Raw genomic sequence first — 25,545 nt, forward strand, 5'->3', positions numbered from 1 at the left:
CATAGTGTGAATTAGCATCACATTGGTTAAGGTGAATTTTTTATGTTTTAAGTGATTAAATTACCAATAAATATTTTCAGACCTAATGCTCGTGCATCTGGTCAGTATTAATGAATATGTAATTACCCGCATTGTGGCTGAGCAAACCTAACACACAGAAACCACACAAACTGCACAAAGTGTGAATTAGGATCATATAGGTTAAGGGTGAATTTTATATATTGTGAGTAACTAAATTACCTATAAATATTTTCAGACCTGATGCTCATGCATCTGGTCAGTGTTAATGAATATATAATACCAATAGATTTATAAGATGCGGAGATTTTTTTCGCCACAATATAACACTAAAGCGGACCTTCACTCTTTTTTTTTTTTATTTAATAGAAAATCATGAGGTCTCTGCGAAGATTCAAGCCATGAGGAAAGGTAGTTCCCAGCTTGAATATCCACCAGGCCTCTCTTTTACGCAAAAGTTTTTCCATGTTGCCCCCTCTATGCGACCTGTGTACCCTCTCTATACCATATACCCGCAGAGTGTCAATTGTACCCTGATGTTTATTGATAAAATGTACAATGCGGGTAATTACATATTCATTAATACTGACCAGATGCATGAGCATTAGGTCTGAAAATATTTATTGGTAATTTAGTCACTTACAACATAAAAAATTTTTTTATCCTTAATCAATGTGATCCTAATTCACACTATGTGCGGCTTGTGTGGTTTCTGTGTGTTAGGTTTGCTCAGCCACAATACGGGTAATTACATATTCATTAATACTGACCAGATGCATGAGCATTAGGTCTGAAAATATTTATTGGTAATTTTGTGTCGCCCTGGGCAAGCCAGGGAACACAGGTCACAACACCACCACACCCCACACTCCAGGTAGGCACATCACAGCTAACCAGAAATCCTTGTTGCCTTCCTCCAGGAGTCTGATGATGCACACCAGGGGGTGGGCCAGGCGGTTGGCTCCGCCCACCGAGGAGCTCACAACTCTGGAGGCGGGAAAACCAGGCAGTCAGCTCAGGGACGAGCTTGAGTAAACAACAGAGTTCAGCTCAGGGAGGAGTAGGAGTGAGGAGATAGAGTGGAAGAGTAAACAGCGAAGTGAGAGTGAAAGTAGAAAAGTGGAAAAGGAGAAAAGCAAGTAAAGTGACAGTGAAGAAAGAAAGCCTGAAGGGTCCAGCTTTGTGTAGGGCCAGATCAGCAAGGTCAGCGACGGCGGTGACTGTCTGGAGTGGGACCGTTCGGAAGTTCCTGGAAGGACCCCGTTGGCTGTGTGCCCGGTGGTCTGGAGCAGTGTTCCGAAGGACAGTCAGCACCAGGGCAGGGGCCTCTCGGACCCCGGCAAGGCTAGGAGTCGCCAAATTTGCCGAATCCGTCAGTGACGGGGACGCAGATCCCCCAACAACCAAGTCCCGATTGAAGGCAACAGCTCAACCTGAAGCAGAGAGACACCGCCACCGCCACGGCACCAGTTTCTCAGGGCCAGCGCCTGCGGGCAAAGTGTAGAGCTCCTCCGGCCCAGATTGCAGTCGGGGAGCGGGTAACCGGAGAGAATCCACCGCTACCACAAGCAAAACATAGGTGCAAGGAAGAGGGACATCACCGTCACCTACCGGGAGTGCAGGTGCAGCCGTCTGTGGGACCGTCCTACCAGCCGTTTGGTTTACCGTACAAACTGTGTCCACGTCTCAGGCTGAGTGAGTACCACAGTGCCGCAAGGCACAGCACTGCCCCCGCGTCCCTGCGCCCACCAGGCCCTACACTTTACATCTCATCACTGGGCCCCGGGATCACCAACCCCTACCCACGGAGGGGCAACACAACACCTGGCTGCTCCGCATCACCATCCCCGGGACCCCCATACTGAGCAGCGGTGGTGCAATCACCACAACCGTGGGTGGCGTCACGAACTATAACAATCCCCACACCCAACCACAAACCCCCCTTTTCACTCACGGGCGAGGAGTGTCGCTCGAGAAACCCCGGGATCCGGCCCACAGCTCGAGCCACCACTGAGCAGCTGCCGGACCCGAGCAGAAGGGGTGAGCATAGTGTGCTGACACCCTCCTCCCCGCCCGCGACAACTTGGCGTCACGAACAGGATCTTACCGCTCTGCCGTCTGGTAGAGGTGCGCCTTTTTACCGCCGGAGGTATCCGGCAGAAAAATTTCAGAAGCCGCCATCTTTGGCACGAAAAGTTCCCGCTCGAGCGTCTTCTCGAGCAGTAGAGGCGCGAAGGCCAAAACCCCGCCCCGAAAAAGGAGGGGCCGGAAAGAGCTAAGGGGGACACGATGGCGGCTGGTGGCATGTAGTCGCGGCTATAAAAGCAGAGACGCCAGGACTCTGCAGCAATACTGGGTTCCTGGAAGGCACGATTGCCAAGATGTACAACCCAACTCCCAACGAGGAAGTCCCCGCGCCCCGCACGGCGGCGTGGCTGAGGGACCGGACTGTCCCGCTGAGTAATCGTCTGCAGGCCCATATGCAACTCCTCCTGGAGGAGTGGGAGACCGACATGGCGGATGTGGTGGCTGCTATGTGGAGACGCGAGGCAGAAGAGGATTTGGAGGAGCGGGTAAGCGACCCACGCCCCTGTATTCCGGAGGGATCGGCCGTTGGAGCTGAGGGGCCCGGCCGGCTTCCGCTCACCCTGCCTCTCTCCCTGCTACCCGTAGTAGCTGCTGCCGCCCCGCCATTAGGCCCGCTACCTGCCCAACCGGTAGCGATACCCTGCCCAGCCGCTCCGGCGGACCAGCCGGCTGCAGACGTCCGGGACATTCCTGAAGTGTACCAAGGGGAACCGCTAGAACCGCGGCCCCTTAACAGCGTGGTGCCCGAAGTCCCAGTAGAGACTGTGCCAGACCCTGAGCCCGAGACTGTGGCCTGGATGAAGGCCCGGGTGATGCAATTCCACCAGCGTCAGCAGGATCAGCTCTTCCGGATGATGGAGCAGTGGACCAATGAGATGGAGGAGCTGCTTACAACTGCCCCGAGGTACGGAGGGGGAATGGATGTAGCAGAACCGACTGGTGACCCACGTCCCTATGTCCTCCCAGGACCGGTCGCTGCGGCTGAGGGGCCCGGCCTAGTCTCGGCCTGTGCATCGCCCCTGCCGTTACTTATGAGGCGCCTTAATGTCAGCTCGCCAAATCTGCTGCTCCGTGCTACCGCAGAAGGGGCTGAGGTACTGGATGTTGGAGGCCGGGAGGCTGCGACAGCTGGCGGCAACCCGCCTGACGCAGACACGAGTGATGACGACTCCTGCCCCAGCTCCGGGTCCCCTGCTGCAGTTGAAGGAGCAAGTGAGCGTTCCCACTGTGTAGGAGTCCCAGTGGTCGTCCATGCCCCGTGTACCGGTGGAAATGGGTACCGGGTGGCCCTGTCACCACAGGCATGTCAGTGCATGTTGGATATGCTGGTGGAGGGGGATGGAGCTGCGCTAGCTGAATATCCGGAGTAGGGCAGTGGATGCCCGTTGCACCGTCCCCGTTGGGACCACCACTGAGTTAAGTTTGTTTAAAAGTTTTGAAAAGAATGATAAGAAAATGATAATTACCGAACAGTTACCTGATTTGCTCTGTGATTGAACCGGCAGGAGCCGGCACCGTTGTCCCCGTGGGGACCGTTTAAAGTTTAATTTGGCATGGGAACTATCCATGGACAAGCCCGTGAACTTGCAGGGCACCACAAACGTTAAGTGGCTTGTAAATATGTTGGTTACCGTTACCGCTATACCGCCTCCGGAGAGGCAGGTTGGAGGGAGGGCCCTGAGCAGAGCAGGCTAGGGCCCAGCCACCAAAGGAACCGGTGGCTACCCTCTGGTGGCGAAGGACAGATCCCGCTCGGGTAACTTGTGCTGGACTGTGGGTCAAGGGGTGCTGCCTGGGTTTTAGGGGCAGCATCAGGGCCAGGTTGCTTGGCTGGGAGAGAGCGGAAACCGTAGCCGTAAACCGTTGCAACTTTTAAGTAAATGTGCCTCCCGTCTTGGGAAGAGTTATTAAAAATGTATTCATGTTTTCTTAACCTTGTTACCCCCCTTTTACAGAAAAATAAAACCGGTGTAGGACGGCAGCCCGCAGACGGTCTGCATTTTGCTAAGGGGGAATGTGTCGCCCTGGGCAAGCCAGGGGACACAGGTCACAACACCACTACACCCCACACTCCAGGTAGGCACATCACAGCTAACCAGAAATCCTTGTTGCCTTCCTCCAGGAGTCTGATGATGCACACCAGGGGGTGGGCCAGGCGGTTGGCTCCGCCCACCGAGGAGCTCACAACTCTGGAGGCGGGAAAACCAGGCAGTCAGCTCAGGGACGAGCTTGAGTAAACAACAGAGTTCAGCTCAGGGAGGAGTAGGAGTGAGGAGCTAGAGTGGAAGAGTAAACAGCGAAGTGAGAGTGAAAGTAGAAAAGTGGAAAAGGAGAAAAGCAAGTAAAGTGACAGTGAAGAAAGAAAGCCTGAAGGGTCCAGCTTTGTGTAGGGCCAGATCAGCAAGGTCAGCGACGGCGGTGACTGTCTGGAGTGGGACCGTTCGGAAGTTCCTGGAAGGACCCCGTTGGCTGTGTGCCCGGTGGTCTGGAGCAGTGTTCCGAAGGACAGTCAGCACCAGGGCAGGGGCCTCTCGGACCCCGGCAAGGCTAGGAGTCGCCAAATTTGCCGAATCCGTCAGTGACGAGGACGCAGATCCCCCAACAACCAAGTCCCGATTGAAGGCAACAGCTCAACCTGAAGCAGAGAGACACCGCCACCGCCACGGCACCAGTTTCTCAGGGCCAGCGCCTGCGGGCAAAGTGTAGAGCTCCTCCGGCCCAGATTGCAGTCGGGGAGCGGGTAACCGGAGGGAATCCACCGCTACCACAAGTAAAACATAGGTGCAAGGAAGAGGGACATCACCGTCACCTACCGGGAGTGCAGGTGCAGCCGTCTGTGGGACCGTCCTACCAGCCGTTTGGTTTACCGTACAAACTGTGTCCACGTCTCAGGCTGAGTGAGTACCACAGTGCCGCAAGGCACAGCGCTGTCCCTGCGCCCACCAGGCCCTACACTTTACATCTCATCACTGGGCCCCGGGATCACCAACCCCTACCCACGGAGGGGCAACACAACACCTGGCTGCTCCGCATCACCATCCCCGGGACCCCCATACTGAGCAGCGGTGGTGCAATCACCACAACCGTGGGTGGCGTCACGAACTATAACAATCCCCACACCCAACCACAAACCCCCCTTTTCACTCACGGGCGAGGAGTGTCGCTCGAGAAACCCCGGGATCCGGCCCACAGCTCGAGCCACCACTGAGCAGCTGCCGGACCCGAGCAGAAGGGGTGAGCGTAGTGTGCTGACACCCTCCTCCCCGCCCGCGACAACTTAATCACTTAAAACAAAAAATTCACTTTTAACCAATGTGATGCTAATTCACACTATGTGCGGCTTGTGTGGTTTCTGTGTGTTATGTCTGCTCAGCCACAATGCGGGTAATCACACATTTATTAACACTGACCAAATGCATAAGCATTAGGTCTGAAAATATTTATAGGTAATTCAGTCACTCACAACATAAAAAATTCACTTTTAACCAATGTAATCCTAATTCACACTATGTGCGGCTTGTGTGGTTTCTGTGCGTCATGTTTGCTCAGCCACAATGCGGGTAATTACATATTTATTAACACTGACCAGATGCATGAGCATTAGATCTGAAAATATTTATTGGTAACCTAGTCACTTACAACATAAAAAAAAAGTATCCTTAACCAATGTGATGCTAATTCACACTATGTGCGGCTTGTGTGGTTTCTGTGTGTTGTGTCTGCTCAGCCACAATGCGATTTCTTTGCCTTGTCTTCGGCGCATGGATTCTTTCATATTGGTTGGAATGCATGTTAGCCGCAGGGTGCATTTTTAGTTCCTCTTGAAATTGTTGAAATTTAATCCCAAATGCTGTAATCAGAAATGAATGCATTGCAAAATCCAGTTGTGGCACTTTTAGAGTTTGGTTATTCTGTCAGTATTATCTGACAGATAATTATAACTCACAATACGATTTGGTGGCCTCTGCTTGAACACAATATATATTTTCATCTCACTCAGTTGGGTACAGCCTAATATTAATAAACCAAGAAAAAAAATTCTATATAATAAAAAAAATAAAAAAATGTGTTTTCTTAAAAATTTGTTTTCCCTAAAAAAATTTATTAAAAATTCATTGGAGTACAGCGCTTGCAAATAAATGGGTCATTTTAGGCAACTCTGGTCATTTTGCACCCAAAATTGTAATTAAAGGTAGCATGATTTTTCAATAGCACATGAGGGGGAGATAAATACATTTTTAAAAAAAAATATTGTAGCTATGCACATAAAAAATTCTTGTGTGCATCCTCATATATGTGCAGATTCATTCATATATATATAGTCATGCATTTGCATATATTTCGTGTGCACTTACTTGTAGATGTCATATCTGCATATGTATATTTGTGCACCACAATTAATATGTCAGAATTTATATACATTCCTAACTTAGTCCAGAAAACTATTGATACCTATATTGTATTTGTATTTGCATTTTATTTTACATGTAATAACTTTCATGGTAACTTTATTTTTGAATATGTAAAATGCTTAAGTGATTTAAACATCTGTTCTGCTAATTAGCATTTGCATATAAACTCTGTAGCGCCGTCTCTCCAGCATCATGATTAAGGGTGAGTGTTTTCACCTGAAACGCGTAGTGCTGGTCATGGCATTCTCTGTGTCTGCATGATGAAATAAAGACGTGATTCTTTACCTGAAGAGCTGGACATCCTCTTTTTTCTGCTATCCAATATAATATCAATTAATCTAATTGGTACACGGCGTGGCGAGAATAAAAATCCAAACGCCAAAATTACGTTTTTTGCTTGGCACAAATTTTTTTTAAAATGCAATAACAGGTGATCAAAAAGTAGCATCATTAAAAACGTCATCTCAAGACACAAAAAATAAGCCATCACTGAGCCATAGATCCCGGAAAATAAGGTTGTGGAGAATGGCGCCAAAAGCATAATTCTTTTTTTTGGACAAACTTCTGAAATTTTTTAACTCCTTAAATAAAAGTATAAATATACTCCAGGGGAAGGGGGGGCATTATTTTATTATACTCCAGGGGAAGGGGGGGCATTATTTTATTATACTCCAGGGGAAGGGGGGGCATTATTTTATTATACTCCAGGGGAAGGGGGGGGGCATTATTGTATTATACTCCAGGGGAAGGGGGGGCATTATTGTATTATACTCCAGGGGAAGGGGGGGCATTATTTTATTATACTCCAGGGGAAGGGGGGGCATTATTTTATTATACTCCAGGGGAAGGGGGGGCATTATTTTATTATACTCCAGGGGAAGGGGGGGCATTATTTTATTATACTCCAGGGGAAGGGGGGGCATTATTTTATTATACTCCAGGGGAAGAGGGAGGCATTATTTTATTATACTCCAGGGGAAGAGGGAGGCATTATTTTATTATACTCCAGGGGAAGGAGGGGGCATTATTTTATTATACTCCAGGGTAAGGGGGGTATTATTTTATTATACTCCAGGAGAAGGGGGGGGGCATTATTTTATTATACTCCAGGGGAAGGGGGGGGCATTATTTTATTATACTCCAGGGGAAGAGGGAGGCATTATTTTATGATACTCCAGGGGAAGGGGGGGCATTATTTTATTATACTCCAGGGGAAGAGGGAGGCATTATTTTATTATACTCCAGGGGAAGAGGGAGGCATTATTTTATTATACTCCAGGGGAAGGAGGGGGCATTATTTTATTATACTCCAGGGGAAGGGGGGTATTATTTTATTATACTCCAGGAGAAGGGGGGGGGGCATTATTTTATTATACTCCAGGGGAAGGAGGGGGCATTATTTTATTATACTCCAGGGGAAGGGGGGTATTATTTTATTATACTCCAGGAGAAGGGGGGGGCATTATTTTATTATACTCCAGGGGAAGGGGGGGGCATTATTTTATTATACTCCAGGGGAAGAGGGAGGCATTATTTTATTATACTCCAGGGGAAGGGGGGGCATTATTTTATTCATACTCCAGGGGAAGAGGGAGGCATTATTTTATTATACTCCAGGGGAAGAGGGAGGCATTATTTTATTATACTCCAGGGGAAGGGGGAGGCATTATTTTATCATACTCCAGGGGAAGGAGGGGGCATTATTTTATTATACTCCAGGGGAAGGGGGGTATTATTTTATTATACTCCAGGAGAAGGGGGGGGGGGCATTATTTTTATTATACTCCAGGGGAAGGGGGGGCATTATTTTATTATACTCCAGGGGAAGGGGGGAGGGCATTATTTTATTATACTCCAGGGGAAGAGGGGGGCATTATTTTATTATACTCCAGGGGAAGAGGGAGGCATTATTTTATTATACTCCAGGGGAAGGGGAGGCATTATTTTATTATACTCCAGGGGAAGAGGGAGGCATTATTTTATTATACTCCAGGGGAATGAGAGGGCATTATTTTATTATACTCCAGGGGAAGGAGAGGGCATTATTTTATTATACTCCAGGGGAAGGAGGGGGCATTATTTTATTATACTCCAGGGGAAGGGGGGTATTATTGTATTATACTCCAGAGGAAGGGGGGGGCATTATTTTATTATACACCAGGGAAGGGGGGGGGGCATTATTTTTTTATACTCCAGGGAAAGGGGGGGGCATTATTTTATTATACTCCAGGGGAAAGGAGGGGGCATTATTTTATTATACTCCAGGGGAAGAGGGGCATTATTTTATTATACTCCAGGGGAAGAAGGGATATGATTTTATTATACTTCAAGGGAAGGAGGGAGCATTATAGTATTATACTCCAGGGGAAGGGGGGGCATTATTTTATTATACTCCACGGGAAGGGGGGGCTCATTATTTTATTATACTCCAGGGGAAGGAGGGGGCGTTATTCTATTAAACTCCAGGGGAAGGGAAGTGTTATTGTATAATTATACTCCAGTTGGGGAGGGGGTATTATTATATGGTTATAATCTACGGAAGGGGGCCTAAACTATTATTATATGAAAAGGGAATAATTTAATTTAGCAGGGGGCCATTTTACAACAAGAAGTGTGAGTGATTGTACTGCACTGTGGCTCCTGTGATTGATACACACATAACCCTTTGCAGTAAAATGAAGTCCCTACTCCAGGAACAAAATATATACTCTGCCCCTCTCTCCACCTTTCATGTACAGGTCTATGCAGTTACTTTCCATTAGTAATAGCAGTTCTCATGTTACATGGAGAGTAAGCAGCCCCCTGTACACCCCCCCTCACATCCCTCCCCCCTACCCTGCACAGTGGCCTGGTCTTACACTATGGAGCAGTGTGGAGCTCCTCACTAGAGTTGAGCGCGGTTCGCGGTTCGAGGTTCTCCAGTTCTAGGCTCGAGTGATTTTGGGGCCTGTTCTGGATCGAACTAGAACTCGAGCTTTTTGCAAAAGCTCGATAGTTCTAGAAACGTTCGAGAACGGTTCTAGCAGCAAAAAAACAGCTAATTCCTAGCTGGCTTTCCGCTGTAATAGTGTAAGTCACTCTGTGACTCACACTATTATGACATTTCAGTGTATAGTGTGCGTGAACAGCGCCTTCAGATCACTGCTGTTTGTATAATGGCGATCGCCATTTTTTTTTTTTTTTTCCTTATCTTCCTTCCCTAAGCGCGCGCGTCTTGTGGGGCGGGCCAGCATGTCAGCCAATCCCAGACACACACACAGCTAAGTGGACTTTTAGCCAGAGAAGCAACGGCATGTGTGATAGGATGTCCATGTCACATGTCCCTGCATTATAAAACCGGACATTTTCCTCCAGCACGCCATTATCTGCCTTCTGCGTCCTTGGTGTCAGACATCACTGGCGCAGCTCCGTCCTAAATCCTATCGCCGATGCAGCTGTATGCGCTCCATCCACAGCGCTGGACAGCTTAGGGAGAGCACTTTCTATCAGTCCTTTTAAGGGCTCGTACCGGCAGGGTCAGAGCCATAGGTGACAGGTCTTGAAAACAGAGACAGCGTCTGTGTAGCTAAGGTCAGGGATTTCGTCGCTGCATTTCCCCATTAGGAGGGAATAGAAAGGCAGGCTTCCATTCCTCTACCCAGAGCCCCACAATCCTGGCACTGTACCCTCCTGTCCTCTGCACACTCCAACTCATTATAACTAAGCCATTATACTAGCAAACAGTCAGTGTACCTAGTGGCATCCTAAACGTGGCTATTGTACTTTTGTGTAGTCACACTAGTGGAAAGATATTTGCAGCACGTCTGCCTGCATTGCACACTCAAACTCTTTTTAACTAAGCCATTATACTAGCAAACAGTCAGTGTACCTAGTGGCATCCTAAACGTGGCTATTGTACTTTTGTCTAGTCACACTAGTGCAAAGATATTTGCAGCACGTCTGCCTGCATTGCACACTCATACTCATTGTTACTAATACATTATAATACCAAAAATTGAGTAAACTTAGTGGCATACAAGAAGTGGCTGTTGTACTCCATTAATGCCCCACTGGTGCAAATCTATGTGCAGCACCTCTGCATGACACCCTCCTGCTCTGTTTTTAATAAGCTATAATGATAGCAAAAAATACTGCCATTTAGTGGCATCATAGAACTGGCTGTTGTATTCCATTAGTGCCCCACTGGTGCCAAGCTATTTCTAGCACCTCTGCATGACACCCTCCTGCTCTGTTTTTAATAAGCTATAATGATAGCAAAAAATACTGCCATTTAGTGGCATCATAGAACTGGCTGTTGTATTCCATTAATGCCCCACTGGTGCAAATCTATGTGCAGCACCTCTGCATGACACCCTCCTGCTCTGTTTTTAATAAGCTATAATTTTAGCAAAAAATACTGCCACTTAGTGGTATACAAAAAATGCCTGTAGGACTCCTTTATTGTGCCACTGGTGCCAAGCAATCTCAAGCACCTCTGCATTCTACACTCATGCCCATTTTGCTATGCTAATTTTATAGCAAACTCAGGGAATTCCTTGCTGCATTTGATCATTACGAGGGATAGAAAGTGAAGCTTCTTTTACTGTCCTGGTACCCACAGAACACGGCCACTGTACCCATCTGTCCACTTTTGCCAGGCTATTTAATTTGCACAAAGAGCTGACTCTTTTTCTGCCTTCCTAAAATTGTCTGGAATACTAAGTTAGTGTTCCTTTGCTGCCAAGCAAGGTACAACACATGTGCATTCTACACTCCTTTCCATTTCTGGAATGCAATTATTAACTGCAGGTAGTCCAGGCAATCTGTGACGAAGGTGCAGGCGTGGATATAATGTAGCCTGCATCCAATGATGGTTCACTCGATGTCTGACAGCTCAACAATACCTTCTGTTTCCACTTCCAAAACAAGTGATGACCTGCCAATCACACTCCCTGTTGCGGGTTAAGGAGTGGAAGTTCAGTGTGAAAAACCATGTGTGACTGCTGTCCCCACAGTCACAGAGGATGAAGAGCACGCAGATGCACTTGATGGGGCAGGCGGTGGTTGCACAGGCACGCTAGTCCGCATTGTAGCACAGTGAAATTCACATTGCGACTTATGCTTCATTTTAAGTCGTGTACAGGGTGGGCTCCCCAGTATGCAGCAAAACCAGGCAAAAGGAAAAGGACTCTAGCCAGTTGGGTTGATGAATGATTGTTTAACTTTACCAAAACAAACAATAAGAACCATGCATACAATTAAAATAATTGAACAATCTATTCTGTTGCCTACTACCTGCTAATCCCTCTGTGTAGCAGTAATTGTGTGTTTGTGCGCGTGTGTGTGTGTGTGTGTGTGTGCGAACACGACTTACCAGTGGCGCATCACAAGAGCTTCCAAGTTATCTACCTAAACATAGACAAAACACATGACCCCCCCTGAATACCCTTGTTAGCTGAAGCCTCACAGATATTGCAGATGATAACAGTGTGAATGCAAACCACACAGCTCTGCAACACAGTCATGGAAATCTTGAAAAGCAACAGTCAATGCAAACATGTGTTGCTGTCCCTCTATGATTTAAACTGTACGTGACAATTTGACAGTGCAGAGGCAGCAAGTCTTATTGTCTATATAGTCGGCCTACCCAGAACAGATATGTGTTTTGCTAATAAAACAAAGTGTTTTGTGCCCGCATTATTGTCTGGGCACAGCCTACCGTACCCGGGTACTGTGATGTCCAGTTGCCAGAAATACAGACTTTACGCTCCTCTCACGGTAAACAGTATAGACAGCACTGTAAGAATGTTGGTCTGTGGCACAGGATGCTGCTCACTGACCTTACAGTGCTCATCATCAAAGTACAACATAACTCCCCTCACAATTGAACAAAGTGTTTCCGCGGTGGCTCCTTGCTGTAACACACACCTTTAGCTTTTCATTCTGTTCATAGACAGCATCTCCAAGTCCACCCCCGAAGAGCAATTTTCTATTGCTATAGTGACCAAAGGCAGATCCAAAAAAACAGCAGCCCCTTGTGTGTAGTCTGCAACAATGCATGCAATGAACGGCAAATAAGCATATTGCGTTGACAGTTGCTAAAGCTGAGCAATACACCTTCACGCTGTCAATTCATATCCATGTGATACTTCATGGAGGAAGTACTCAAAAGTGTGAGTTTTTGCCTTCTACTTACAGATTGTTGACAAATCTTACAGATTCCATGACTTGGGTGATCCTTTGCGATGTCCAAAAATTCACAGGCTAGGAAAGGCTTACAGCCCATGCGACCTGCATAGCCAACACGACATCTGCTCAGAGTCAAAGTTGTGGTCCAGGATTTAGTTGTTGACGTGCTTCCAGTACATTGTCTCTGGCCAGGAAGACGCAACGTAACCTCGTCGTCAGTAGCATCCTCCTCCACCTCCTCTGCTGACCTCATCGACTGGCTGACTTTGGTTTGACAGTAAGTGTTGTCTCCAACCTCATCAATAACCCTGTGTGTTTTCATTCCCCTCGTCCTGAGTCCTCCGAGACAACCTCTTCCTGCCCTGACCGAATAGTAAAGTTGTCCTTCCAATCAGGTATCTGTGCTCCTCATCATGTTCCCCATTGTATCCACCAGGAGGATTTACTATTTGGAAATGAGGGTGTAGATTAGGCTCAGCACCTTCTTCATCGGGGCCTGGATCCCAGTCACAAAGCTTCAGGCTATCTGCGCAAATCATTTCCCCTGTCTCATGGAACTCGCTACCTCAACACGTTAGATTATCTGCTACACACGCAAGCTTCAAACTGAATCTGAAAACTCATCTGTTCAGAAATGACTATAACCTTCAATGACACCACCACCATACGTACTTGACGCTCAACCTAAACAACTCCTACTGTCTCCTCCCAAAAATCCTTTAGAATGTAATCCCGCAAGGGCAGGGCCCTCTTCCCTCTGTACCAGTCTGTCTATAGTTACTTGTATATGTATTCTGTATGTAACCCCCTTCTCATGTACAGCACCATGGAATCAATGGTGCTCTATAAATTAATAATGATAAAAATAATAATAACTTCCTTGTCTGTACTCATTGCAGCTTTGGAGCAGACCTCTGATTCCCAGGCTATAGTGCGACTGAACAGCTATGCAAACTCAACCATCTCTGTCACCCTATACTCAGCAGGGCTGGTGGAAACTTGAGAGCTGTTAGGAAGCAAGTGCGATTGGATTGACACCACAGAGGAATGGAGTATTTGGGATCTTGAAATTGGGGTGGAGGAGAGGCCACTTTATGGAGCAATTCAGATCCATTGAAGTAGCTGCTGATTTGGCCTCATCTACATTTGTTAGCGATGGTCGTGTCCATGAAAAAAGGGATCATATCAGATTATCCATGGGAAGAAGTACACCTGTTCTTTTGGATGTTATTTGTTGTTACAAAACGGTGACGCCTTAAACGCAAGCAGCCTGCTGCGGTTTCAGTTGCGCCCAGGCATCAGCTGCCATTTAGGCCTGTGCCTCGGGTTGTCCAGCTGGCTGCTTTCTCCTCCACGTGTAAGTGTGGAGAGGCAGCTAGTGCGCATGCGTGTGACGAATTACCCCAGCCGCAGCCTAACTCCAGTGTTTCGCCTAGTGAGTATGCTCAGCCTGACTGTGCCATTCCTGAGGCTAAGTATTCATTTCTGGCTACAGCGCATGCTCCCACACTTAGTGCGAAAAGCCTCTTTGCACAGGTACTTGCACTCCGTGACGGGTCTAAGTCCTGTGTTGTGCATAGACACCATGCTAAAGCTGATAGTCTTTTTTCAGAGACTGTATTTCATGCAACTGACTATGGTCAGGCACTTACTGCTTCAGAAACTAGGTCCGGTAATGAACTCTTTGGCCCTGCCCGTGATGTGGGGGGCCCATTTAGACCACAGGGCATCAGGTGTCCTGACGATGTGGCCAGGCCACTCCCAAATGGCTTGCAGAGGCCCGCCCCTATGACTTGTCACCTCATTATTGATGGTCAGACGATGACTGGTGAGGTGTTTGGGTCATGACAGCCATGAGGTCATCATTGAAGTTGCAGTTCCAAATAGGACGCTAGTTATGCCACTCATGACGTGTCACTCTGCTTTTGTCTCCAGGAGGTGCATTGTGGTCCACCCTGGTTTGGGGCGGACCCAGGTTATAGAAGGTGCTGGAGACAACAAGGATGTGCGCAGTCTTCTATTATGCTCCGAAAGAGCACACCTCCATGTGTTGAACCCATTGTGGCTTTAGGCCAGAGGTAGGCAGGGATAGGGCGTTGATGCAAGCCGCCACCACAGTTGGTAATGCAGAACGATTAAGACCAGCTCCTGTCCTACAAGTCCTGCTTGTGCAGCCCAGTGGCATTAACAGGCCTGCTGCTGCTGATGCGCCTGCTGTTCACAGGTGTGGCCCCAATGCACACGGTCAGCGTACTGAATGGCCCCTGTGATGTTAACAGGGAGTTCCTGGGCTGGGTGGGCGTGTGGACCGTGTGACGCTAACAGGGCTCCCAGTCTCAAGATCCGAGTGGCGTCTAACTTGGTTCAGGCTACTATTAGTTTCATAGCCACACAGCTCTGTATCCTCCACCGAACCTTCCAGTTGCCAACCTCTCCTTTTCCATCTGGGAGCACGGTGGACACTGACTGCTGATGGGGATATATACCTTTCTCTTTCTTTTCTTATTAATTTTCGTTATATAGCGGTAACATAGTATATAACACCTTATCCAAATCTGCCAGTCCCACCGTAACAGATGGTGTTTCTTCATCAAATGTTACTTTTGCTTAACCACCAAACCCACGGACCAAAATTTTTTTCCCCTTTCCAACACACCTGTTCCCCTTTTCACCCGCATCTGTCCTTTTTCAACTCATTTTGTATATGACCAAAAGTGCAACTCTGCAGGGACACCGTACTCAATGGCATCTCAGCACAGCAGCCAGCCCTCGGTCCCTCAGATGTGGACAAGTAAGACCATTTCCTCCTATCCATGAAAAAGCATTGAAATTCACTCTGTGCACCCTGGTGTTTAGTGGAAAAGCAGATGTAAGATTGCGTAACACCTTCTGCTGATACTCCTGCATACGTACGTCCCTTTCTATGGCAGGAGTTATTTCGCAAAATTTTGTGTTGTGCCAGGGATCTAACAGTGTGGCAACCCAGTAGTCAGCATGACTTGGAATTCGTACAATCCAAGGGTCATGTTGTAGGTAGTGCAGCAAGAAGACGCTCATGTGTCTTGTGCATCCAGGAGGACCAAGTCCTTGGTGTGTTGGTGGCAGAGAAGTGAGAATTGGGCCTCCTTCCTCTGCCCTCTCCCCCCAACCTCGCACAACCGAAATGTGAGCAAGCTCTCACTCATCTGCTGAGTCTTCCATGCCCATCGCAAGTTCGTCCTCCATTTCTTCATGGCTCCTGCACCTTCCTCAACAATTTTTGCTGATACTATGCGCCCTTGTTAATCCCTATCCCCCACCATAACTGCTGCCTAGGTGCTGCTTACCGTATGGACCTTGTAGATCTTATTATCCCTTCTGCATATGACTCCTCCTGTACTTCCTCACCTTCCTCTTGGACCAATACCTGACTCCAAATAATGCTTACAGTGTGCTCCATCATGTAGGTGACCAGAATTGTCACGCTGAGAATGGCATTGCCAGTGCTAAACATCTTCGTCGACATTTGGAAACTGTGTAGAAGGGTGCATAGGTCCTTGATCTGACACCACTCCAGCAGCGTGATCTGCACCACCTCTGGATCAAGTTAGCCCAGGGTATACGTCATACCGTATTTCAGCAGGGCTCTGCGGTGCTGCCACACACGCTGCAACATGTGCAGATTCCAATTCCTGCGTGTCGGAACATCGCATTTCCGGCGTTTAACTGCCAGACCCTAAAGCGGGCTTTACACGCTACGACATCGCTAATGCGGAGTCGTTGGGGTCACGGAATTCGTGACGCACATCCGGCCGCATTAGCGATGCCGTTGCATGTGACATCGATAAGCGATTTTGCATCGTTGCAAAAACGTGCAAAATCGCTAATCGGCGACACGGGGGTCCATTCTCAAATCTCGTTACTGCAGCAGTGTGACGCCGCAGGAACGAGGAAGCTCCCCTTACCTGCCTCCCGGCCACTATGCGGAAGGAAGGAGGTGGGCGGGATGTTACGTCCCGCTCATCTCCGCCCCTCCGCTGCTATTGGGCTGCGGTTCAGTGATGTTTCAGTGACGTCGCTGTGACGCCGCACGGACCGCCCCCTTAGAAAGGAGGTGGTTCGCCGGTCACAGCGACGTCGCCGGACAGGTAAGTATGTGTGACGGCTGTGGGCGATGTTGTGCGGCACGGGCAGCGATTTGCCCGTGTCGCGCAACAGATGGGGGCGGGTACCCACACTAGCGATATCGGGACCGATATCGCAGTGTGTAAAGTAGCCTTAAGACTTCCGGAGCGATGAAAGTTGTTGAGCTGCTGGGTGCGAAGGATGAAAGTGACCACATAGCAGCGTGCCCGCTGCACAAGGCCATGTAGGCCGGGATGGTATTTTAAAAATTGCTGGAGAATCAGATTGAACACGTGAGCCATACAAGGCCCGTGTGTTACATTGCCCTGACGAAGGGCCGCAGACAGGTTTGCATCATTGCCGCACACGGCTTTTAAGTCACCAACGGAGTACGCTCCGTCAATTTGTACTCCGGTCCCAATGGGAAGACACCACACCCTTTTTTAGGCCCCTCCTGTCTGCAGACCACTGCCAGACAAAGCTATGAACCTCTTGTTACTGTTACCCCCAGTTCAGTTTTATGAGTTTGTGTGCTTGTTACCTGACTACGTTTCCTGCTTGCTGTTTATGTACCTCGTTGGCCGATCCGCATTTCACCTCTGCTTGTTTTCTGATTATGTCCTGGCCATCCCATTCTGTTCCTCTTCCTCAATTAATGTTTTTGAACCTGCATGACTACTATTCTCTGGAACTGCAGCCTTCCACAGGTATTGATCAACGTGGGCCCTGTGTAATTCCAAATCACTGTATAGGGGTTAAAGGGTTTCAGGGTTCTGGGTGTCCAGCTTGGTGAGTGGCTTGCCTCTAGCCTATCCTTTACAGCCCATCTGAGTGTGTCGATCCAGGCAGGCGTTACACCGTGCCCTCTGCAGAAGGCCTTGTAGGCAGGGATAGTGTTTTAAAAATTGCTGGACAACCAGGTTCAACACGTGAGCCATACAAGGCACGTGTGTCACATTGCCCTGAAGAAGGGTCGCAGACTGGTTTGCATCATTGTCGCACCCAACCTTCCCTGACTGCTGGTTGACTGTAGACAACCATTGATGAAACTCGGTCTCACTCTCCAGAGCTAACCGTCCACAATTCCTCAGCGGTGTCTCATATTTCCCCTACATTTCAAAGTAAACATTTGACCGCATGATGGCCTTGAGCTCTGCTGCCAGCATAGTAAGGAGGTGTGTGGGATTCCTTGGGCGCAGTTACAAGGAAGGGTGGCCTGACCACACAGGGTTTGGGCCGAGGTGGAGGACCCACACGAGGTTGAGGAGGCAGAAGCAGTGGAGGAACTTGTACATACAGAGGAAGGATTGACACACAAGTCGTGGGGACGGCAAGACTTGTACAGCAAACCCTTCTCCATCTGTCACCATAGTTACCCAGTGGCCAGTCAGCAACATGTAACTCCCCTGTCCATGCTTACTGGTCCAAGTATCTGTGTTGAAATGCACCCTGTCACACACAGAGTTTCTCAAGGAATCGGTGAGGTTGTGTGGGACCTACTGTGGTAGCGCGGGCAAGCCTTTTTTGGAGAAGGAGTGACGACTGGCCATCGGCTCTTGGGGCACTGCAATGGGCATAAGGTCTCGAAAATCCTCGGTCTCAAAAGGGTGTAAAGGCAGCCTTTCTGTTGCCAACAAGTTGCAGATGATGAAACTCAACCTCTTAGGCATGTCATGCCCTTCGAAAATCATGTAAAACATAGCGAGGGGACTCCAACCACAGTCTCCCTCGTTTCCACTAATTGGGCCACACACACCCCACTTGACTGGCATCAGTTGACCCCCATTTTCAAGATGAAAAAGATGTTTTGCATGAAGCACTCTCAAAAATACGCGTGCCTTTCCCGTCCCCTGGCTGACCCAGGGGAAGAAAAGTCCTCTGAGAGCCATGACTTGTTCATCTTGGTTCTTTTAGAAACACAGCGAGGGGACTCCAACCACAGTCTCCCTCGTTTCCACTAATTGGGCCACACACACCCCACTTGACTGGCATCATTTGACCCCCATTTTCAAGATGAAAAAGATGCTTTGCATGAAGCACTCTCAAAAATATGCGTGCCTTTGCCGTCCCCTGGCTGACCCAGGGGAATAAAAGTCCTCTGAGAGCCATGACTTGTTCATCTTGGTTCTTTTAGAAACACAGCGAGGGGACTCCAACCACAGTCTCCCTCGTTGCCACTAACTGGGCCACACACACCCCACTTGACTGGCATCAGTTGAGCCCCCTTTTGAAAAAGAAAAAGATGCTTTGCATGAAACACTCTCAAAAATACGCATGCCTTTCGCCTCCCCTGGCTATCCCAGGGGAAGAAAAGTCCTCTGAGAGCAGTGTCCACATTGTCAGTGGACAGACGCGTGTGCTTATCTGCCAGCAGATCCCCAGCAGCACTGAAGACAGGTTCCGAGAGAACGCAGGCTGCAGGACACGACAAGATCCCCAAGGCCTACGTGGCAATCTCAGGCAATTTATCCAGAATGGAAGCTTAAAATGAGCAGGGCTCAAGTTGCACAGTAATGGCATCGATGTTTCCTTGCATATACTCATATATCTGTGTGTCCTCCTCTTTTTCCTTGTCCAGCTGTTTTGTTTTCGCATGAGTATATGTCCTTGTCACTTTCCCATGTGTTTGTGTTGTGTTGTGAGTTGTTTGTCACCTTTTGGACACCTTTGAGGGTGTTTTCTAGGTGTTTTTATGTATTTGTGAATGCCTGCCATTGTTTCCTATGCGGTTCGAGTTCGGTTCGACGAGCCGAACTCGAATGGGACCTCCGTTCGGCGAACCGACCTCGAGCCGAACCGGGACCGGTTCGCTCATCTCTACTCCTCACAGCTGACGTCCCGGTGGCTTCTTCATAGACGCGTCTCTCATGGAGTCTGTATCTGCAGCGGGAGACCGGGGAACAGCAGCACCTCAGAGAGGATGAATTTCCTGCCCCCACAATCCTCTCCGTGAGATAAGTGAGAGGCGCAGCAGAGAGTAAGCACAATCAGTGAGGGAGCAGGAGCCGCAAATTGAAAATGACTGCGGTCTCCCTCTGGAGCCTGGCGGCCGGCGCCCTGTGCGACCGCACAAGTGGCACATGCCTAAGGCCGGCCATGGACATAGGAACCCTTCTTTGATATCACCTTCACAATTCTTGCATCCATTGAACTTGTGAGTTTTTGGAGGGTTTCTGCTTGAATTTCTTTGCATGATGTCAGAATAGTCTCCAAGAGCTGCTGTTTTGATGTGAACTGCCTCCCACCCTCATATATTTTTTGCTTGATGATACTCCAAAGGTTCTCTATAGGGTTGAGGTCATGGGAAGATGGTGGCCACACCATGAGTTGATCTCCTTTTATGCTCATAGCAGCCAATTACATAGAGGTATTCTTTGCAGCATGAGATGGTGCATTGTCATGCATGAAGATGATTTTGCTTCTGAAGGCACGTTTCTGCTTTTTGTACCATGAAAGAAAGTTGTCAGTTAGAAACTCTATATACTTAGCAGAGGTAATTTTCACACCTTCATGAATCCTAAATGGGCCTACCATTTGTCTCCCCATGATTCCGGCCCAAAACATGACTCCTACACCTCCTTGCAGACGTCACAGCCTTGTTGGGACATGGTGACCATCCAGCAACCATCCACTACTTCATCTATTTGGACCATCCAGGGTTGCTCGATAAACATCAGTAAACAAGACTGTTTGAAAATTAGTCTTCATGTATGTCTGGGCCCACTGCAACCGTTTCTGCTTGTGAGCACTGGTTAGGGGTGGCTGAATAGTAACTTTATACACCACAGCAAGCCTTTGAAGGATCCTACACCTTGAGGTTCGAAGGACTCCAGAGGCACCAGCAGCTTCAAATATCTGTTTGCTGGTTTGTAATGGCTTTTTAGCAGCTGCTCTCTTAATCCGATGAACTTGCCTGACAGAAACCTTCCTCATTCTGCCTTTATCAGCATGAACATGTGATGCCTCTGGACTAGTCAGGGCGTTACAGGATACTGCACTTTCGATTCTTTTGTGCTGGGCTCAAACCACCATGGTTCTGGGTTCCTAACCTATGGTACTGCCTCCATCAGCATCCAAATCCCAACCACACCTCACACCGCACCCTGTCAGACACACCAGTGGGCTGCTGAGCTGGAATAGGGCCGCCACGTAGGGGTCAGGTAGGCTGGTGGGAGGGAAGTAGAGAAGAGAGTAGTGTTACCCCTCGAGAAGTAAGAGCTGGAGGGAGTGGTAGCTCCCTGTTTGTGACAGGTTGGGTCGCAGATGGTGGTCTGAGCCCGAAGGAGTCGGAGACCCGGTCGCAGGGTATTGAGGCTGGGTGCGTAGACGGTCAACAGCTCGAGCCTAATAACTGGTCCGGGACCGAAAGCACGGCAGGGTATAGGACCCTAGGTCGGGGAGTAGCTTCAGGCAACCCGGCAATTAACCTGTGGAGGATAGTGACTTTATGGACTTTCCCCAAGAAGCTCAGAGATCAGGGGCACTAGCACAATGAAGGGGATTGGACTTTCCAACCCATGCAGCCCACAGAAATCCCAAGCGTGAGCCCTTGAGAGCGCAGCTCCACTACCAACAAGTAGAGAGTGAGGCCCGGACAGCTTTAAGCCAACGGGCCACCAGAACACTTCTAATTTGTGCACGGAGGAAGGCTCTGGACCACCCGGCAGTACCAGAGGGGACGGATACCGGACGAACTCCCCCAAGAGGGCAGCGGCACCCAGAGACTTGGTTTACCTTGTTGTCAGAGTCTGCCTTGCAGTCGTATCATCACAAACACCGCCTGAGTGAGTACGCTGTCCTCCCCTACTTCCAACCTGCACCACACTCCCCTACACCAACCTCACCATCCAGAGTTCCGGGGTCTCCCCTACCCGTGGCGGGAAACGTCATCTGGCTGTCGCACTCCGTGTCCCCCGGGTACTCCCATTGGCAGCGGCAGTACTCCCCTTACCACGAACCACGGGTGGTGTCATGACCTCTTATCCCCTGTAAATACCCCCTTTGCATTTGAAGTGGCCGTAAGCCCTTGGATCCAGAGACCCTTGAGCCACAGCAGCAGCAGACCCCGGATCCGAGCGGTTCGACCACTGCAGGGGCGGCACAAACATGTATGTGCTCATAATCAGCCACAAGTCTCTTCACAGTACGATAATCACGCTTAAGTTTTCGTGAAATATCTGTTTCGTGAAAAATATGTTTTCATCCCTTATCCAAGGCATTGCACTATTTGATGCTTTTAAGCAGCAGAGGGATCCTTTTAATTTCCCATATTACTTGGAAACTGTGACTGCTTGTGGAACATCCAGTTTTCCTTTTATTGGGCTCACCTGGCAAACTAATTATCACAGATATCGGAGATTGATTTTAATGATCCAAAGAACGCTGAGACACAATACCATCAATGAATTTCATTGAAAAAAAAAAAAATAATCGCTATGACACTTAAAACCAATTTTCATAGTAATTTGGAATATGGTGTATACAGCAGGTCTACGCCCAAGTCTGCCTGTGTTGATCAGAGACACGAGAGAAAACAAAATGGGCTGACTGTCAGAATCTACAATGTGAACAGAACCTGACGCCACCATGACAGTCGGCAAAGTTTGTGCAAAACTTTGTGTGGCAGACTGGCAGAAGCAAACAATGTAATTACACTGCTTGGGCATCTGGACCAGATGCTGCAGGGCCAAAAGTTCTTTTTGATCTCTTGTTCCTACAGTCCCTGGCTATATCCTATTGTCAGTAGATGGATCTGCCTTGATATGCCCTTCTGGACATGTCCAGGGCATAACTTGTGGGGGAAACATAATTTATACCAGTGGGACATTATGGAATATACATGGGGGAAACTTCAGGCATAATTCATGTATATGTATGTATATATATATATATATATATATATATATATGTATATGTATATATATATATATGTATATGTATATATATATATATATATATATATATATAATATATATAATATATATATTCTGCATAAAGGGGTACACATGCAAATATAAATCTTTATATATGATATATGATATATTGAGACACTTCCCTTTACATTTAGCAACAATATAGAAATAACGTATACCATTTTTATCTCTTTAAGCTGTGAAAATTTACTAGGCAAAGTAAAGACATTGACATTAAGTAGCATTCCTTAGATAATACCAGTTCTACAATGGAAAATGAACAATTTCCCAACATAAAGCAGTCTCTGAAATGTATATTTCCATATAAAGTTCACCTTGCTACTGTGTAGTTAGCTGATTGAGTTACATACTAAAGAAAAATGAAGGAATTCTTTAGTTAACTATTTGTGAATTAGAGGGTTTTAGTTTGTACAACTGCTTTTATTTCGTTTTACTATGAAGCACAACATTCCCTTCTTTAGACAGAAATTATTACAAATTTCCATAAACAATTTTAAAGGTATAATTATAAGGCACTGCCATTAGGGACGATCAAACCTTTAATAATTCAAATTCACCAGCTTCATTGAATTTAAGAAAAAAAACCAAACAATTTATAGCTGATATATTTGCTGCAAATTGCAAGTACTGGAAAGACTTATTGCCTGCAGAACATGAGCAATTGAGGACTGCTGTGTGACTGCAGAACATGAGCAACGATTTCAGGTCTCCTAGGACTGTATTGAACCCGTTTCAAGCTTTTTATAGCAAATACAGTCTTAGGGTACTTTCACACTTGCGTTATTTTCCTTCCGTTACAATCCGCCCTTTTGGGAAACAGCGGAATCCGTTAACGGATTCCGCTGTTTCCCATAGACTTGTATGGTTGACGGATTGTACCAAAAGGAGCTGCGTTGCTTCCGCTGGGCGACGCTCCGTTGCTTCCGCCCAGCGGGAGGAACGCAGCATGTAACGTTATTTTGAGCAGCGGAATCCTCTGGATTTCACTGCGCATGCTCTTTTTTTTTTTTTTTTTTTTTTTTTTTTTAAATCAAACTTTATTTTGGCTCGCGGTGGCCGAACGTTCAGCTGAGCGCCCGGCCGTCGGCAAGCGACAGCGCTCAGCTGAATGACCGGCCACCAGCATGCCCGGCCGCCGGCAAGTCACAGCGCTCAGCTGAGCGCCCGCCCGCCGGCATGCCCGGGCGCCGGCAAGTGACAGCGATCAGCTGATCACCCGGCGGCCGGCTGCAGGGAGCGATCAGCTGATCACCCGGCGGCCGGCTGCAGGGAGCGATCAGCTGATCACCCGGCGGCCGGCTGCAGGGAGCGATCAGCTGATCACCCGGCGGCCGGCTGCAGGGAGCGATCAGCTGATCACCCGGCGGCCGGGAGCGATCAGCTGATCACCCGGCGGCCGGGAGCGATCAGCTGATCACCCGGCAGCCGGCTGCAGGGAGCGATCAGCTGATCACCCGGCAGCCGGGAGCGATCAGCTGATCACCCGGCGGGCGGGAGCGATCAGCTGATCACCCGGCGGCCGGCTACTGGGAGCAATCAGCTGATCACCCAGCGGCCGGCTGCAGGGAACGATCAGCTGATCGTTCACTATAGTCTGCCGCTGGTAAAACCGGGAAAAAAAAAAAAAAAAAAATCAAAACGAATTGCGTTGTTTTGCAGCATCCGTTGCATCCGTTGTGTCACTATATGCAACACATCCGTTGCATCCGTTACACAACGCAATGCAACGGATACCGTTCAACGCAAGTGTGAAAGTAGCCTTAGAAACAAAAACAAACTCACCTTATCTTGCCATGGATAAACAGATGGTAAATAGTAATAATGAACAGCCAAATTAGCAACACACTGCAGTAGCAGACTTTTTAGTTTTTTTTTTAATTATAAAATTATTCCAAAAAGTAACACTTTTTGGGGGCAAATGAATTATTCAGCCATCATCTGCTTCTTTGCATGTTAAATGCTACTGTCAATCTTTGATAGGGGCATTTAATGTGCGCTGGCACTGGGGTAATCCATTCTATGTGTACATTAGCACATCGCGGGGTGCCGATGGGTTGCCATGACTGTTGGGGGTCTGTTGAAGATCTCTGTGTTTGTCAATATGATTGTCCTGGGAAAGCCAGTGTTTAGGTGATGGTCATCAAAAACAGTGATCTTTGCTTATTCTTTGTTCATGCACTGCTATGTATAGATACAAGTGATCAGATGATCGCAAGTTCAAGTCCCCTGTGGGAACTAACAAATACATTAGAATCTGAAAAAAAAAGTTTTAAAAAACCTGGAAAAAATATAAAAGTTGAAATACCCACCTTTTGCTCAATTTAAAATAAAGCAATAAAAAAAATGAAAAATACACACATTTGGTATCACTTGCTGGTTGGAGAAATATAAGTTACCATTACTCCTAAGCAAGTGCTGCTGAGTGGCGTGAGGGCTGCAGATAAGTGAATAATTAAACACAATATGATAGTGTACCGCCCCATGCTCGGCGGCAACCAAGCCGCTCGGATCCGGACTCGCCGGGTGGTGGCTCGAGCATCTCCGGACCCCGGGGCCCCGTGGTCCACTTCGATCTGAAAGGGGGGTTGGCGCTTTAGGGGGACATAGGTGTATGGCCGGAGCCGTGTTTGAGTTTGTGACGCCACCCACGGGTTGTGGTGAAGAAGGACACCACCGCTGCATTTACTGGGCAACCGAGCCGCTCGGATCCGGCCTCGCCGGGTGGTGGCTCGAGCGTCTCCGGACCCCGGGGCCCCGTGGTCCACTTCGATCTGAAAGGGGGGTTGGCGCTTTAGGGGGACGTAGGTGTATGGCCGGAGCCG

The sequence above is a fragment of the Anomaloglossus baeobatrachus genome, chromosome 3, assembly GCF_048569485.1.
Source record: "Anomaloglossus baeobatrachus isolate aAnoBae1 chromosome 3, aAnoBae1.hap1, whole genome shotgun sequence".
In the NCBI taxonomy this organism is placed as follows: Eukaryota; Metazoa; Chordata; class Amphibia; order Anura; family Aromobatidae; genus Anomaloglossus; species Anomaloglossus baeobatrachus.